This window comes from Rutidosis leptorrhynchoides, chromosome 9 (assembly GCF_046630445.1).
Source record: "Rutidosis leptorrhynchoides isolate AG116_Rl617_1_P2 chromosome 9, CSIRO_AGI_Rlap_v1, whole genome shotgun sequence".
Classification (NCBI taxonomy): Eukaryota; Viridiplantae; Streptophyta; class Magnoliopsida; order Asterales; family Asteraceae; genus Rutidosis; species Rutidosis leptorrhynchoides.
Genome location: NC_092341.1, coordinates 72,082,058 through 72,097,644, shown reverse-complemented (window position 1 = coordinate 72,097,644; position 15,587 = coordinate 72,082,058). Strand labels below are relative to the sequence as shown.

The 15,587-nt window shown below is 36.0% G+C and overlaps 2 non-coding genes across 2 annotated transcripts; both read right to left on the bottom strand.

The window, feature by feature from the left end:
- Positions 1 to 5,140: 5,140 nt before the first annotated feature.
- Positions 5,141 to 5,213, bottom strand: TRNAA-UGC (transfer RNA alanine (anticodon UGC)). The gene has a single exon. It is a non-coding gene; the product is annotated as a tRNA-Ala (tRNA).
- Positions 5,214 to 11,362: 6,149 nt separating this feature from the next.
- On the bottom strand, positions 11,363 to 11,469 carry LOC139869725 (small nucleolar RNA R71). Its single transcript, XR_011766308.1, has one exon. It is a non-coding gene; the product is annotated as a small nucleolar RNA R71 (small nucleolar RNA).
- Between the last annotated feature and the right edge of the window lie 4,118 nt (positions 11,470 to 15,587).

Here is a 15,587-nt window from a genome sequence, read left to right as displayed (position 1 = left end):
GATAACAAAGCACGATTAATTTAATGAATTTAAAAACATATAAGATAATGTTCATTTTTTCTATAGAACACCAAATACACACACTCAATTACAAATAGTTTACAACGAAACTCGAACTCACAATCTTTTACTTAGACACCGTTAGACCAAAGGTGATTTGATTAAATAATTTTCAATGTGCTCATTAGTATTGTCTTTTCCAATCCATTATCATTCTACACTTGGAACTAAATGCACCCTTAAGTTTTCTTCATATCTGGTTCATATCCATTACATTAGATCACATATAATGTAAATCCGACTCGAAGACTAAGACAAGACAAAAGGATTTGGTTTTGCACGAAGGGATCCCTATTGACTCCTTGGTCTCCCTCCCACTTAACACCAATTAAGCTCATACATACAATCATTCATTATCAACAAAGCCCTACACATTTACTCCATGTATACAAACCACCAATTGTTCTCTACTGATGTCTCCAAATATACATAGTTTTTAATATTATCACAAATATACGATTTTCAATCATTCCAAAATAGCTTAGTGGTTGAGTCATGATATCGTTACAAGATGTGTCAAGTTCAAATCTCACTAGCACTATATTTTGAGGTAATCATACAAAGAGTCGAAAATGGTCATAGGATAAGCTTGTTATAACGCGTAGTAAAAATAATCCACTTTCCGAGATGCCTAAATAGTGAACAAGGAAAACCTTATCCGTCTACCAATCTTAGTTTCTATACCATTAAACAGCATATGGTTATACACAAAGATGACATCAAACTATCAAACCTATAACATTACTAACTAGTGATCTCATATTAAAGATTTTTAAAACAAAAAAAAAAGGACTCTTATTGTTTGAATATACATTAATAAAGTACACGTAGATTTTGTTGTATGACTACTTTAGCTATGTTTTTTTAGAACGACACTATTGGTGTCGCCCAGAGGGGACTTAACCACATTCGCGGTCATATGTCACTCACTCACACGTTAGAAGGAAACTCCTCACACACCATCGCGCAATGCGTACCATGTATGCTTTGAGTTACACTGAGTGGCTTACGGGATGCACCTTGTCACCACAACAGAACCCTGGAGAAGATCTCCCCCAAAGATTCGAACCTCACCGATTTTTTCACGGATACAGGCCCGCAAACAACATAAGGCTTTTTGCCACTCAGCTACTAGCTCGAGGCGACTACTTTAGCTATGTTGCAAATGAATTATATAACACAGATTGTAATCTTGTATACCAATATAGTCAGGGGGGGGGGGGGGGTTCAAGTGGGGTCAGCCGCCCCCGACGATTTCGAAATTTTAGTGTAAATTTTTCCGGTTTTTCGATTTTGCCACAGGTGGTTTTTTTTTCCCCCAAACCCTTCATATTTTGCCCCAAAACCTTCGTATTTTGTTCAAAAGCGTCTAAATTTTGCTCAAAAAACTCTATATTTTGCCCAAAAACCTCTATATTTTGTCAAAAAAAAAAATTCCTTACGTTTTAAAAAAAAATTACCCCCGGTGAAATTCTTTTCTGGATCCGCCACTGAATATAGTAATGAAATCTTTGTGAACTACGTTCTTGGTTATTAATATCTTAGATCAGATAAAATGATGATAACAAAATCTATCATTGTCTACAAGACCGAAAGTTATATCATATCCTTCTACCTTTAAGACATACCGGATTTCATATTCTATCACAATCTTCTGCATTCTGCAGTCGAAAGTGAAAACTAAGACGCTCAACATAATATTAGTTTGGTCGAGTACTCCAACTGAAGTGGCAAACAAGTTCACATTTTTTTACTGTAAAAAGTGATTTTGATAATAAGAAGAGCACTAAGTGCATGTATATATACTTGTCTTCATCCTCAAAAATCCTAAATTCCACCTTTTAACATTAAAGTTGAACGAATCATTGCATAAAATACCTGAATCATAGCTTTATCATAGCTTTATTTGGCATGCATATACCTGAATCTATCAACCATCATATATCATACATCATACATTATATTCTTTTTAATGGTTCACCATCATGGTTTTAATATGCAATAAAAGTAACAGTATATTCCACAATTCCATCTATACTTTCCCATTCAAAAATATATATTCAAAACTGTGTTGAGGAAGACACAAACACGTAACCACGCAGGCTTGCATGAGTGGCCACTAAGTTCCCCAATAAAGCACATTACCCGAGTTTAATTCCTGGTTATGCCAAATTGTTCAAAAAGAGAGTGTGACTAGAGGGTGTGCATAATGCGCAATTCACCCGTTACCAGATCTCGTGCTCGGGGTGGGGGGGGGGGCTTGATTACCCGAACTTTTACCTTTTATGGGGCGCTAATGTGCTCCTACATAGAGGGTCGCTTACCCAAAAAAAAAAAAAAAAAAAAGACACAAACACGTCTAAATGCACATGTTAATCGATCATCTATGATACTCCAACATGCAGATGCACAAGTTGATTAAATCATCCCCATATATACACCAATACATATGAACAATACTAAATTCTATGATCATGAAGTCCATATGGACAAAAGGTTTATGAGAATGTAAAATGTTCCATTACCATTTTGTTCAAAATCTGCATCAAGGGTCCTTAAACAATGAGGGCACCCCTGTTTAATTTTGCCCCCAGAACATACCTGCCAAATACAGAAAATGATAGCACAATATGGGACCCAAATTAATTAAAGATGCCATTAAAAATCTTGTATTGAAGACAGGGACGATTCATAGTTGGTCACTTTCATGATCAACATAGTTATATGTATGCGCGTGACACCTTAATGAAGTGGACGACAAAGTTGTAGCCCATTATTCTCAGCAAGAGCTCACCAGGTCATCTTTCGTACGACTTCAATTATTCTTAACTAATCAACATGATGCAAGTATTGGTCTTTTGGTTGTCTGAGTGCATAAGGCGTATTAGTAGAACCTCAATTTTCTGTTTTTTACCTTATAAATTATCTTCACCTTTTATAAACTTTTTTAAATGGTTATTATGAAAACTAACGTTCATTTTGGGACGACTCAAATAATACTAACAACATGAACCCTTTTTATGAATAAAAAAAATTCAATATACTTTTCGGTATGTGATTTAAGTAGGATAAGGGTGTGTTTCAACTCTGAATAGTTCAACATTGAATGTTGAACCATTCAGCATCATATATCATTAAGAGCAGAAATAAACGTACTGAAAGTTGAATGATCAAGCATTCAGCGCTGAAACATTTACTTAAATAGTAAACAAACACACTCTAAATGTGCCTTAGACGTATTGGATTCTTTTATATACTTATTTATGTAAGTATGAATACCAGAAAACTTCAGATAATCAATTATTACCAACGATCTCCCAAGTGCCAAAATTATTACAACCAAAATCGTTCTGTTGAGGTGAAACACAGCCAGAACGTATTACCAACAGAAATGAAATAATAGATCAAAACATAATCAAGATTGTATGTATAATATGTGATTGAACACGATGGGTATATAACCCTAATTTATCAGCCGATTAAAAAGAGATGAAATAAGATAGGGTAGATAGATGAATGTATGCAAGCGTATCTGGAGCAAGGCTGGACACTGCTTTAAAAAGCCAATTTCACAACTGATATAATCAACAGCTGAACGCCACTTGAGGCCCAACACAGCAACAAGCCCAAAAGAAAAGAAGCGCAGAGCACACAAGACAGCAAGCCCAAAGACCTACAAAGAAGGGCTAATCACACAATGAGAAGCAGAAGAACCAAAGATTCAGGCTTAGGTTTGAATATTTTAACAGTATGAATAAAATTGAAATTAGATGCCATGTGAAAAGGGGATCAACTTTCAAAGATATGTTTGGTGATTTATTAAACATTACATCGATTACTGTTTTCTCCTTATATTGAATATAAGCAAAATTTGTTAATGTTCAAAAAGCTTTGGAAATAAGCTCCTTGAATTTCCTAAATTGGGTGTTCAATGATCTTGATGTTAACTTGAACTGAGTTTGGGTAGTTTGAGCAGAGTTCATTCACCTAGAATTTAAATGATAAAATAAGGTATCTCTAGGTCTCAAACCCGTAGAGACATGCCAACATAATTGAGGACTTGACCAATATGTATTCTTATAATTTTGAAGTATCAGTCACTTCAAATGATATTATTGCTTTAATCAAACAAATATATCAAATATTAAAAAAGAAAATATCGCTATAGTGACTAATATTATTTTTCATCAAACCCATAATTTTATGGGTCATAAATTAGTGCTTTTAAAACTAACACTATCAATAACTTACCCCAGAAGTTGTGATGTGGTCCAGCGGTTGGTGATCTGTCTCCTTGAATCGGTTTCAAGGTTTCCTCCCGGACAACGATGAGGGCGGGGTTATTATCGCTGCATCAGCATAGTCGAAACGAGAACTAATCGCAACGAGTGGTTTAGTCCCCCTCGAGTGATCCCAATCGCTGTCCAAAAAAAATAACTTACCCTAATAATTAACTATTGTAAAATGTTAGGGAAATTGTGATTAATTCAACGTAACCAAATAATTGTCTCGTATATTTCTCTAAAATTTTGTATTAAGGGTGTGTTTGGCGTGTAGCTTATTGGAGCTTATGAAAGCTTATGGGAGCTTGAGCTTATGATTTTAAAAAGCTCTAAGTCATAAGCTTCGTTTGGTAGTCAAAAAAAGTAGAGCTTATGAAAATCATATGCTCTGAAAAAAGAAGGGGCCCGATACTTCAACTAGAGGAGCGACCTGTTGGTTCACCAAACCCCGACTCTACTTGTAGTAGCTTATGAAAAAAAATAGAGCTTATGAACTGAAAAATAAGCTCCAGCTAATTTACCAAACATTTATAAAAAATAATAAGCTCCAGCTACCAGCTTCAAAAACAAGTTCCAGCTCCAGCTACTTTCGTCCAAACACACCCCAAATAACAAAATGGAAACAATACAGAAGAAAATGGAATCCCTGTCCAAAAAAAAATATCTTACCCCAATAATTAACTATTGTAAAATGTTAGGGAAATTGTGATTAATTCAACGTAACCAAATAATTGTCTCATATATTTCTCTGTAAAATTTTGTATCAAATAACAAAAAGAAAACAATATACAAGAAAATGGAGATGCGGGGGATCGAACCCCGTGCCTCTCGCATGCAAAGCGAGCGCTCTACCATTTGAGCTACATCCCCATTTGTTCATGTTTTTTCTTTTCAGATATATATAAAGGTACTTTGATCAGTTGATCTCAAATTTGCCATTTTCTCCCCGGTTTGCTCGTGAAACCAAACATTTCAGTACGCCATTCGCAAACTCACAGTTTCTGCTACTGGAGAGACATTTTATTTCCAAATAACTGAAATATAATTGGTTTTTCTTGTTTTGTTATGTTTATTATGATTATGATGAACGAATTGTTGTTAGATTTCCTAATCTGTGTCAGTTTTCGTTAGGTTTTTTTAAAGTGAATTGTACTTTGTGACTAAATTAATTTTTTTATTGAAGTTGTGATTTCTATTTAATTGAAGTTGAAATTTCTAAGTAAATTAGTTGATATTATTTTGTAGGGTTAAAGCCATAAATAGGTCATATACTTTCATTTTTGTCCCAATGTAGGTTATATACCACAAAAAATATTAATGTAGGTTATTTACTCTTAAAAGTTGTATCGATATACACAAATTTAACAAGTTACCTGCTGAACCCGTAAAGTTAATTATTTAACATTTTTTTTTGCATTTTATATGGTTACAAATAGGTCATATATACTTTCAGTTTTGTTTAGATGTAGGCTATATACTTTCAGTTTTGTTCCGATGTAGGCTATATACTTTCAGTTTTGTTCCGATGTATCACAAACGTCATTCTTCACGTAGGATGCCACGTCACCGTTTATTTGTTTATCCGGTTAATAAGTTTTGTCTATTCATATTAGTACACTTTATGAATGTATATAGCCTACATTAGTATTTTTTGGGGTATATAGCCTACATTGAAACAAAAATGAAAGTATATGACTTATTTATGGCTTTAACCCTATTTTGTATTCATAGTTTTACATAAGCATAATAAGCATTTTACATAAAGATGTTTGAGTCTGCTTATCAATCGCCGTAATGAGCCTCACGCTCCACCAATTAAGCCTCACGAGTGCACAATCACCAATTAAGCCTCACGCTCCAAAAATAACGGGCAATTAGGGTTCCCATCCTATCGTCTATTTTTCCGTTCAAAATACACCGCCGATCATCGATTTTCAATGGGAGGAAGACGGTTTTTTTGCACGGATGAAGAGGATTGGGTCCACAAGGTTCGCAATGGCCAAACTAAACCGATTTCTAACCCTTATCAAGCGGGATCATCCAAGGTTAAAACTTCGTTTTACATTGCTAATTTACCGGAAAAAATTGATCGCATGGGATTATGGAAATTGTGTGAGTCATACGGTGACATTGTTGATTCATACGTTGCTTTCAAAGAATCAAAATCGGAACACGTTTTGGTTTCGTTCGCTTCGCAGATGCGGATGATCCATACAGCTTCGCTAGATTGCTTTCCACAATTTCAATTGATAGCATGAAATTGTATGGCACGGTGGCAAGATTTCAAGATAAAAATGAAAAGGCTAGGGTTGTTAGGCCTCCACATCAACATCGAGATTCACACAAGTCGTTTAATCAGGAACAGACTTCGCATAATGTTTCGAGTAATAACAGGTTTAAGTACAACACGTATGCAAAGGTTGCAAAAAATGATTACAAACCTAGGGATAAAGAAGCTGCACAGGTTCCTGTTAGGAATGTTACTTTAACGGAAAAAGATTTGGTCCAGATATCGAATCCTATGGAAACCTTGATGGTCAAGTTGAAAGACTTACAATCGTTGCCAGGTTTTGGTACTATGTTAAAAGAGGAGTGTTTTGACGATGTAACTATCCAATACGTAGGAGGCCTTTGGATTTGGTGTGTGTTTGATTCAGTGGACGCCTACACAACATTCAAATTGAATACCACATTAAGGTCACTTTATGCATTTGCTAGACCTATCGTCAAAAACTTTGTTATGGATGAAAGGTTAACTTGGATTGAGATTTCGGGCATGCCTTTATGTGCTTGGAAATCTAGTTCGTTCAAAAGAGTTTCAGAATTATTCGGTAGATTTGTTTTCTTTGACAAGGAAATAACGTAATGAGTCTTGGTCGGGTTTGTATCGCCACGAGACTAAAGAACTTTATTAACGAGTGGGTTAACGTGGATGTCAATGGTGTGAGATATGAAGTAAACGTGCATGAAGTGGGCTCGTGGACCATCAAGTTGGATGAAAGGAGCAAAGACGAAAATGATGATAACGTTTCCACATCTCCTTCCGAGACGTATCAGTCGTCCATTGAGGAAACTGTTTTTGAAAATAAGATGGGTGTCACTCCTCCTGTTTCTGAACAGAATGTAAGGAAAGATGAAAATAAAAGTGATGGGGAGGAAGACGAGTTCAAATACATGGGGAATAATAATAAGGTATATGGTAACAGTGGGGGTACAAAAAGTGCTAGTTCCTTTCCATGATATAATAAACGAAATAACGAGTGGTCTGCAATTGAAACAGAATTGTTTACTAGTGCTGGTGTAGAAGCAGACATTGATGTTTAGAAAACAAAGATTATGATTGAACAGTTGAAAGGGTTAGTGGGGATCACTATGTTTCATCAATGAAGCTCTTATCGGTGAATATTAGGGATTCAAAGAAGAGGAAAAAATGAGTATGGGTTAAAGAAATGTGTTACGCAAATAACATTCAATTTTTAGGTGTTCAAGGATCTAAAATGTCTAGATTGGAAATATTTCATCTTAAATCGATGTGGGGAAATTATTCATTTGATTACGTATGTTCGTTATCTCGAGGTAGGTCGGGTGGAATCATTTCGATATGGGATCCCAATTACTTTACAAAAAGTAGGGTTTGGTGTGATGATAATTTCGTAATTGTGAAAGGAAAGTGGGTGTCTTCAGTAGAGGATTACTATATGGTTAACGTGTATGGGCCACACAACTCGAATGCCAAAGTTGCACTATGGGAAAGAATTCTTGATTCATGAACAATAATGCTGGGGAATATATTCCTTTTGGTGACATGAATGAAGTTCGTGTTGATAATGAAAGATTTAGTTCTACCTTTAATACGAATGAGACTCGAGTATTTAACTCCTTTATTGCTAACGCCGGGATGGAAGAAATTCTATTATGTGGTAGAAGATTTACTTGGATTAATAAAGCGCCGTCCAAGATAAGTAGGATTGATAGAGTGTTGGTAACCTCGAATGTGATGAATATTTTGGCAGATCATAAATTGGTTGTCCTTAATCGGGGTTATTCGGATCATTTTCCTATTATGCGTCATGATAAGGAGATTGATTTTGGTCCTCTACCATTTAAGTTTTTTCATTCCTGGTTAGATATTGAAGGTTTTGACTTGTTGATAACCAATACATTGGCATCAGACGATTATTTGGTTTGTACAGATTTCAATGATAAACTTAAAATTCTTAAGAGGGATATCAAAGCATGGGAGACTTGTAAACGTAGAGAGATGACGGCCCGTTCTAAAATCATTCTAGAAAAAGTGGGGGGCTTAGAATAAAAGATTGATGAGAATGTAGCCACGGATAGCGAACGCAATGAAAGGTTGGATTTGTTAAATGATTTTAACTATATCCAAAAAAATTGACGATAATGATTTTATCCAAAAGTCAAAAATTAAGTGGAATATAGAAGGTGATGAGAATACAAAATACTTCCATGGAATGTTAAAGCATCGTCACAATAACCAAACTATCGAAGGACTTTCGTTAAATGGCGTTTGGTTGATGGATCCGGCTATTATTAAAAATGCTTTTAAGGAATTCTATAAAACTAAGTTTGCAAGATCAAATGTAAATGGGTGATATTTCTCTAATTATACATGTTTTATCTCGCAATATCTCCCTCATTTCATTCGGGTTTTGATGATTATGGAGCCTATTTGATATGCTTATGAGCTAAATGGCAATTTGGGGGCTAAGAACTTGATTTGGTGTAAAATTGACCAAGTCTTGATCAAAAGTGGCAAAGAAAATGGCAAGTGCAGAAATCAGCTTCAAAAGCGCCGCTCCTAAGACAAGAGCGCCACTCCTAATGGGCAAAAGTGCCTCACCTCACCTAAAAGCGACGTTCTTGTACACGTTTTGGCACCATTTTCCACCAGTAGCCAGAAGCGCCGTTCCTCAATGCCAAAGCGCCACTCTTTATACAAAAGCGTCGCTCCTTATCACAAAAGCACTGCTCCTGAAGAAAGCCAAAAGCGCCGCTCCTGAGCCAAAAGCAGCGCTCCTGTCGCTGTTCAGTCCAGAATTTTCAGCACTATAAAAGGAAATAGATTAGGTCATTTGGGAGAGAGCTGCAATTCTAAGTCTGATTCTCACTTCCAAAACCCTAATTTCATCATCCATTGGAGTTTGAAGGTGAATTGAAGAAAGCAAGCTCAAGTTCTATCATAGTTTTAGCTCTAGATCTTCATCTCTTTGTATTTGGGTTGTAATCTCCACCTTTTCTTACTCTATTTGGAATCAATTACTTATAATAACTTAAGATAATGTTGATTTGTGTTTTGATGCTTATGATTAGTGTAATCTTAGCCTTGATTGGCTAAATCCATTGTGTTTGCTTATCTATGAATCTCTAATGCAAAGATTTTCCCTAAATCAATTGAATGAAGTTGTTTGAATGAAATACTTGAACAAGTGTTATTGTGTTAGCTATATATCCATTGTTATGCATTTGTTTTAGGCTTTACTTTGATTACATAGATTGAGTAGCCCTCTTAGTGATTTGAGAAGTGAATCAATTTATGCTTCAACACTTTTAGTGATCTAGACAACTAGATTAAGGATTTCAAGTGATTGTTTTCTTGATCTAAGTTGGTTTTCAATTGGCCTTTAGTCAACATAGTGGTGTTCGATTATCTTAAGTGATTTTGATAGTTGAAGGGTTCTAAGTGATTTCAACCCAGGAATAATCTCAATATCCATTCATGCTTAACTTGATCTTAGAATGCAATGCTTATGTGAGTTCGCAAAGTATAATTTGATTGAGTTTTGGTAGTGATGCTAAATATTTAATAGTTCAACAACTAATGCGATAGCAAATTGGGTAAAACGAGGTAATCTAAGCAAGAGAGGATTAGATAAGTGAACGCTACTTAGTTAATTGATTTAAGTTCTTAATATTTAGTTACTTGCTACTTGTCACTAGTCTTAATTGTTAAGTTTAAGTTTATTTACTTATGCACGTTTTAGTTGTTAATTAAAATCAATCAAAACCCCCCAATCAAAGAAACCTAGGACAATTAATAGTTTCAATTGTTCGACTTACACCGCTCTCTTGGGACGAACTTGAAACGAATACTTACATTAAAGTGCTATAATAACCGGGCTCTAAGTGCTCGTTAATTGTGTGTGCTTATTTGTAGTGTTTGAATCTTGTATAAATTTGAGGGTAATAGATGTATGTTTCATACACATCATCAACTTTCTTGGCACCGCTGCCGGGGAGCAGTTAACTTAGTTGAATATTTGTTTTAAGCTTTTAATTGTTTGATCCTTTTGTAAGGATTTATCCTTACAAAAGTTACTTTTCTTGTTTTATATATTATTTGTGTTTGGAAAACCACTTGTGTTTGTGTTGTGATTGAAGGATAGGTCTTTTGGTGTATGAAAATGAGGTCCCAAAAGGATCAAGAGTTTACATTTCCATTCTTCGATCCGGAAAAACACGTGCACGGAGTTTACAAGCGTAGAGAAGAAAGGGTATTAAGGAAAAATTTTAAGATTTTGCCATTTTGTTTAGAAGAGATGGATCCAAACGGTCAACCAATTCACAACGAAGAGGGTAATCCAATTGGTCATGGTCTATCAGTTAATCAAGAGCAAGAAAATGATCCAAATGACACACCGATATGGAATGCTAGATTGGTGGCACCTACGGTGGTACCTCCAGCTATCACAAAACCACCAATTGGAGTCGATAATTGAAAGATCGAGGGTAATTTTTTCACAATGATCAAATATACGTTCTTTCATGGGTTAATAGAAGAAAATCCTTTCTAACACATTCAACACTTTAATGATATTTGTGATATCTACAAAACCAAAGATGTTACCGATGACGCTTTTAAGTTAAGGGCATTCCCCTTCACACTTCAAGAAGAAGCAAAAGTTTGGTTAAGGAGCTTGCCATCCGATTCTATTAGGACTTTTCAAGATTTAACCAATGAGTTTATCAATCACTTCTTCCCACCTTCAAAGGTGGAAAGACTTCGAATGGAAATCAATGGATTCACCCAACGGGGTGATGAGTCTTTGTATGATGTGTGGGTATGATTCAAGAAGATACTAAGAGCATGCCCACCACACGGTTTGACTAAGAAAGAGTACATCAACACGTTCTACCGGGGTACTAATACTTTAACTAGACAATATCTTGATTCTTCTTCGGGTGGAGTGTTTATGTACAAATCACCAAATGCGGCCGAAACTTTGTTAGAAGACATCTCAGTTAATACATACTAATAGGCATCTTCACCTCGAGATTTGACAAGGAAAAGTGTAGCACAAGTAGAGAGCGATAATGGTAAAGTCACGCTTGCAAGTTTGAACAATCAATTTCAAATGTATGGGAAAGAGTTGAAAAAGCTACAACAATCAATAGTCGCAATGCAAGTAGGTTGTCAACGATGCGAAGGCCCACATCTCACGAAGAATTGTCCCCAAATTAATCAATGCAACCATGTTGATCTAGATGACATTCCCATGAATTCGGATGCTCATGTAAATTACGTGAGTAATCAAAACTATCAACGGGGTGGAACATCGAACCAAGGCTACTACAATCCTAATCAAAAGAAAGTTTCATTCAACAATCAAACCAATACACCACCCGGATTTACAAACCAAAACCGAAATCAAAGTTACAACAACAATTATAACCAAAACTGAAACAACAACTTCCAATACCAAAACCAACAACCTTACAACAATCAACCTTATAACAATCAATCCAATCCAAATTATCAAAACAACCAAGTTTATAGTCAACCACAAAATAACCAAGGTTACAATCAACAACCTCAACAAAACACTCAACAATCCCAACCTTCAAAGAGCTTAGAGGAGATAATGCAAACTTATATCAAGAAGGTAGAATCAACCGAAGCATTTTTAACAAAAGAATTGAAGCAACAAATACGAAACCAACAAGCCTCATTCCAAAATCTTGAGAGCACTGTTAGAAGACTTTCAAACCAAGTTGCCGAAAGACCGCAATGAACTTTACCTTCAAACACTCAAGTTAACCCAAACAACAACTACAACAACCGAAACTACCAACAACACCAACAAAACCAAAACCATAACAACACGAGAGTTATTCCTATTGAGAGTAACACTACCAATCCAAACAACAATCAAACAAGTTCATCGAATGCTACATCCAACCCCACTTATGCTCAAGTGAACTCGATTGATTCAACCAAAGAGGATCAACCAGAATATACTCATGTCTTCACATTCGACGTTGAAGAGGACGAGTTTGATTTAGATGAAGCATTGGAAACTGATACAATGGACTTTGGGGTATTCAAATTTTTGGATGATTCAGAAGAGGCAAAGTTCATCCCCAATCAAGTTAAAAGTGTAATGTCCATGGCGGCTACCGAGTCGACATGCGAGGAACTAAAGGGTGATTTTGAGCAAATCAAATTCGGAAAGGTTGAGAAAGAGCTAAAGATCAAAAATTTCTTAAATGCAAAGGAGCAAAGGAACGAGGACGGGGTTTTTGCTACATCAACCAAGGAGAAAAATGAGAAACCGGTCTCACATCCTCAACCACTACTTCCTACACATCCAAAGGATGTGGATTGTAAGTCAACTCTAACCGACAACGAAAACATTTATGTTAAACTCCCCTTGGCGGAGGTGCTTGAGAATATGCCCAATTATGGGAAATTTTTGAAGACACTCATGGCCAAAAAGGGAGATGTTGAGCAAGCATCTATCGCTTTCTTGAAAAAGGAGTGTGATGAGATTTTAAAGAAATGTAACCTACCACCAAAAATGGTGATCCCGGACCTTTCCTTATCCCATATAATGTGAACGGGTCAGAGATGTTTACATCCTTAGCCGATTCGGGGGCTACTATTAATTTTATACCCTATTCTATTTACCAAAGACTAAATCTAGGTGACCTTTCACCCACTACAATGGGAGTTAAGTTAATTGACCAATCTATTAACTCTAGTGTGGGGATCGCTGAGGACCTAATAGTGAAAGTAGAGGACATGGAATTTCTAATTGATTTTGTCACTGTCGATATTAAGGAAGACCCGGTTGTATCCCTTGTTTTGGGAAGGCCATTCTTGGCAACCACGGGTTCTTTCTTTGACTTTAGAACCGGGAAATTAACTTTTAGAGACAAGGGAAAATGCATGAGTATACAAAGCAATCAAGCAAATGTGTTAAATCGTCATCCACACCCTTGACCACACCACAAATTATTGCTAGTATGCAATGCATCACAAGCACAAAACATGTCAGATCACCAACTAAATGTACCAAGGGATTAACCAAAGGAAATCCTAGTAAACCCAAGGAACAAATTGAAGTTATTGATAAGTCCATGAGAAAATTGTATGGGCGGGTGCATCGGGCTTCATCCAAAAAGGATGAACATTTTCGAACTTGTCAAAACGTGAAAAAGTCAAACTCAAGGAGTTAATTAATGAAGCTAAATTAACAAATAATTGGTTAATGTTAATGCTAGTTGATGGTCGTCATGAAAATGTTTCCCTTAGTTTAAAGGGAGGGGAGGTTTACCACCCCGGTATTAGTTGAAATTTCAAGCGGATGGGAGTTGGGTGATAGACTCGTTAAAAACTTTCCGCAATCGTGTACATAACTTCTTTTAGTTGCATTTCATTTAGGATTGTATGATATTCCTTTTGTTAGCTGCATTTGCATGTAGTTGCATTTCATGCATTTGGGTAAACTGGAAAATACCAAAAAAATAGTTTGTGAACGGGTCAAAATGGACTTAAAATCGAGAAAACTGCATTCAGGTACAAAAGCGACGCTTTTGACCTAGAAGCGGTGCTTTTGATCTATAAGAGCGGTGCTCCTGTTTCTAAAAGCGACGCTTTTGGTTGTGTTTTGGGACCAAAATTGAACATTAGTTAAGAGCGACTCTTTTGTATCAACAAGCGGCACTTTGTTCTCCAGGAACGGCGCTTTTGTTTCAAAAGCCGCGCTCCTGGACCTGGTTACTTAAGCATTTTGCACGACCAAAAACCTCACTTTTCCACCCACAACTCATCTTTTCTCTCTATAGCGGCATTCTTACAACCCTAATCACCACCAAACTTCAAATTTCTACAATTTTCTTGCAAATCTTCAATCATTAACATGGGAAAAGTAAGAATCCATCACTTAAATTCAATCTTTAACATGATTCTTGTGATTTTTGCTAATTTTCTCTTTTTACTTGATTTGTTGATTGTGCTTGAATAATGATGTTAATGGTCGAATTGTTGATAAATCTAGGTTACATTTATGTTTACTAACATGATTTGCATGATTGTTTACATCGATTTTGAATTTGAAATTCTAGGGTTCATCCAATTTGGGGGTTTTTGATTCTGAGCCAAATTGGAGTGTTAATTGATGTTGTTGATGCTTAATTGATAGGTTACCATGATTATCTTGCGTTGAATCCATCTTTCATGCTTGTATGATTTGAAATTGCAAATTAGGGTTCATAAGTTTAAGGTTTTACTTGGTTTGACCAATCTGAGCATGTGATTAGTGATGTTGTACCTGTTTGCAGCCTATTAATGTTATAACATGAAGAATTGCGATACTTTGATGAATGCTCTTTGACTCAACCAGATTTTGAATGAATTAGACTTTGACTAAGGTTGACTTTTTGCAATTGGTTCATGTTGACCATGTTTGACTGAGTGAAGCTTAATGGTTGATGATAATGCATGTTTAGCTTGTGATATTACATATGATTTGACCTTTGATTGCATGAGCTAAATGTTGCAACTTTTTGGAGAAATTGAGATTGTGCCATGTGGATTATCCTTGTTTGATTTCATGCTTAACTGCACTTGTTTTAGTCATGTATGATATCCACTCATATGATCTGCATGATGAAACTTGTTGTAAATTATTGGAATCAACTTGGAGATGATGATTGAAACTTGAATGCAAATTGTTTATAAACTAACCTACACCTCTCCACAATGTTTTTCATGTTTGTCTTGTTTTGTAGACCGGCGAAACCCAAAGAACACACGGTGCAACCGGCAGTGGAGCAAAAAGACAAAAGATGATTGGAGTAAAGGGTAGAGGGAAGCGACAAGCACAACCTCCGGAACATCACGAAGAAGAAGAAGAAGAAACGATGATTCCGGAAGACATACAAAGGATTTCATCAGACCCTTGTTTGCAACAAATCTTAATGAATGAGCGTTATAGAGCG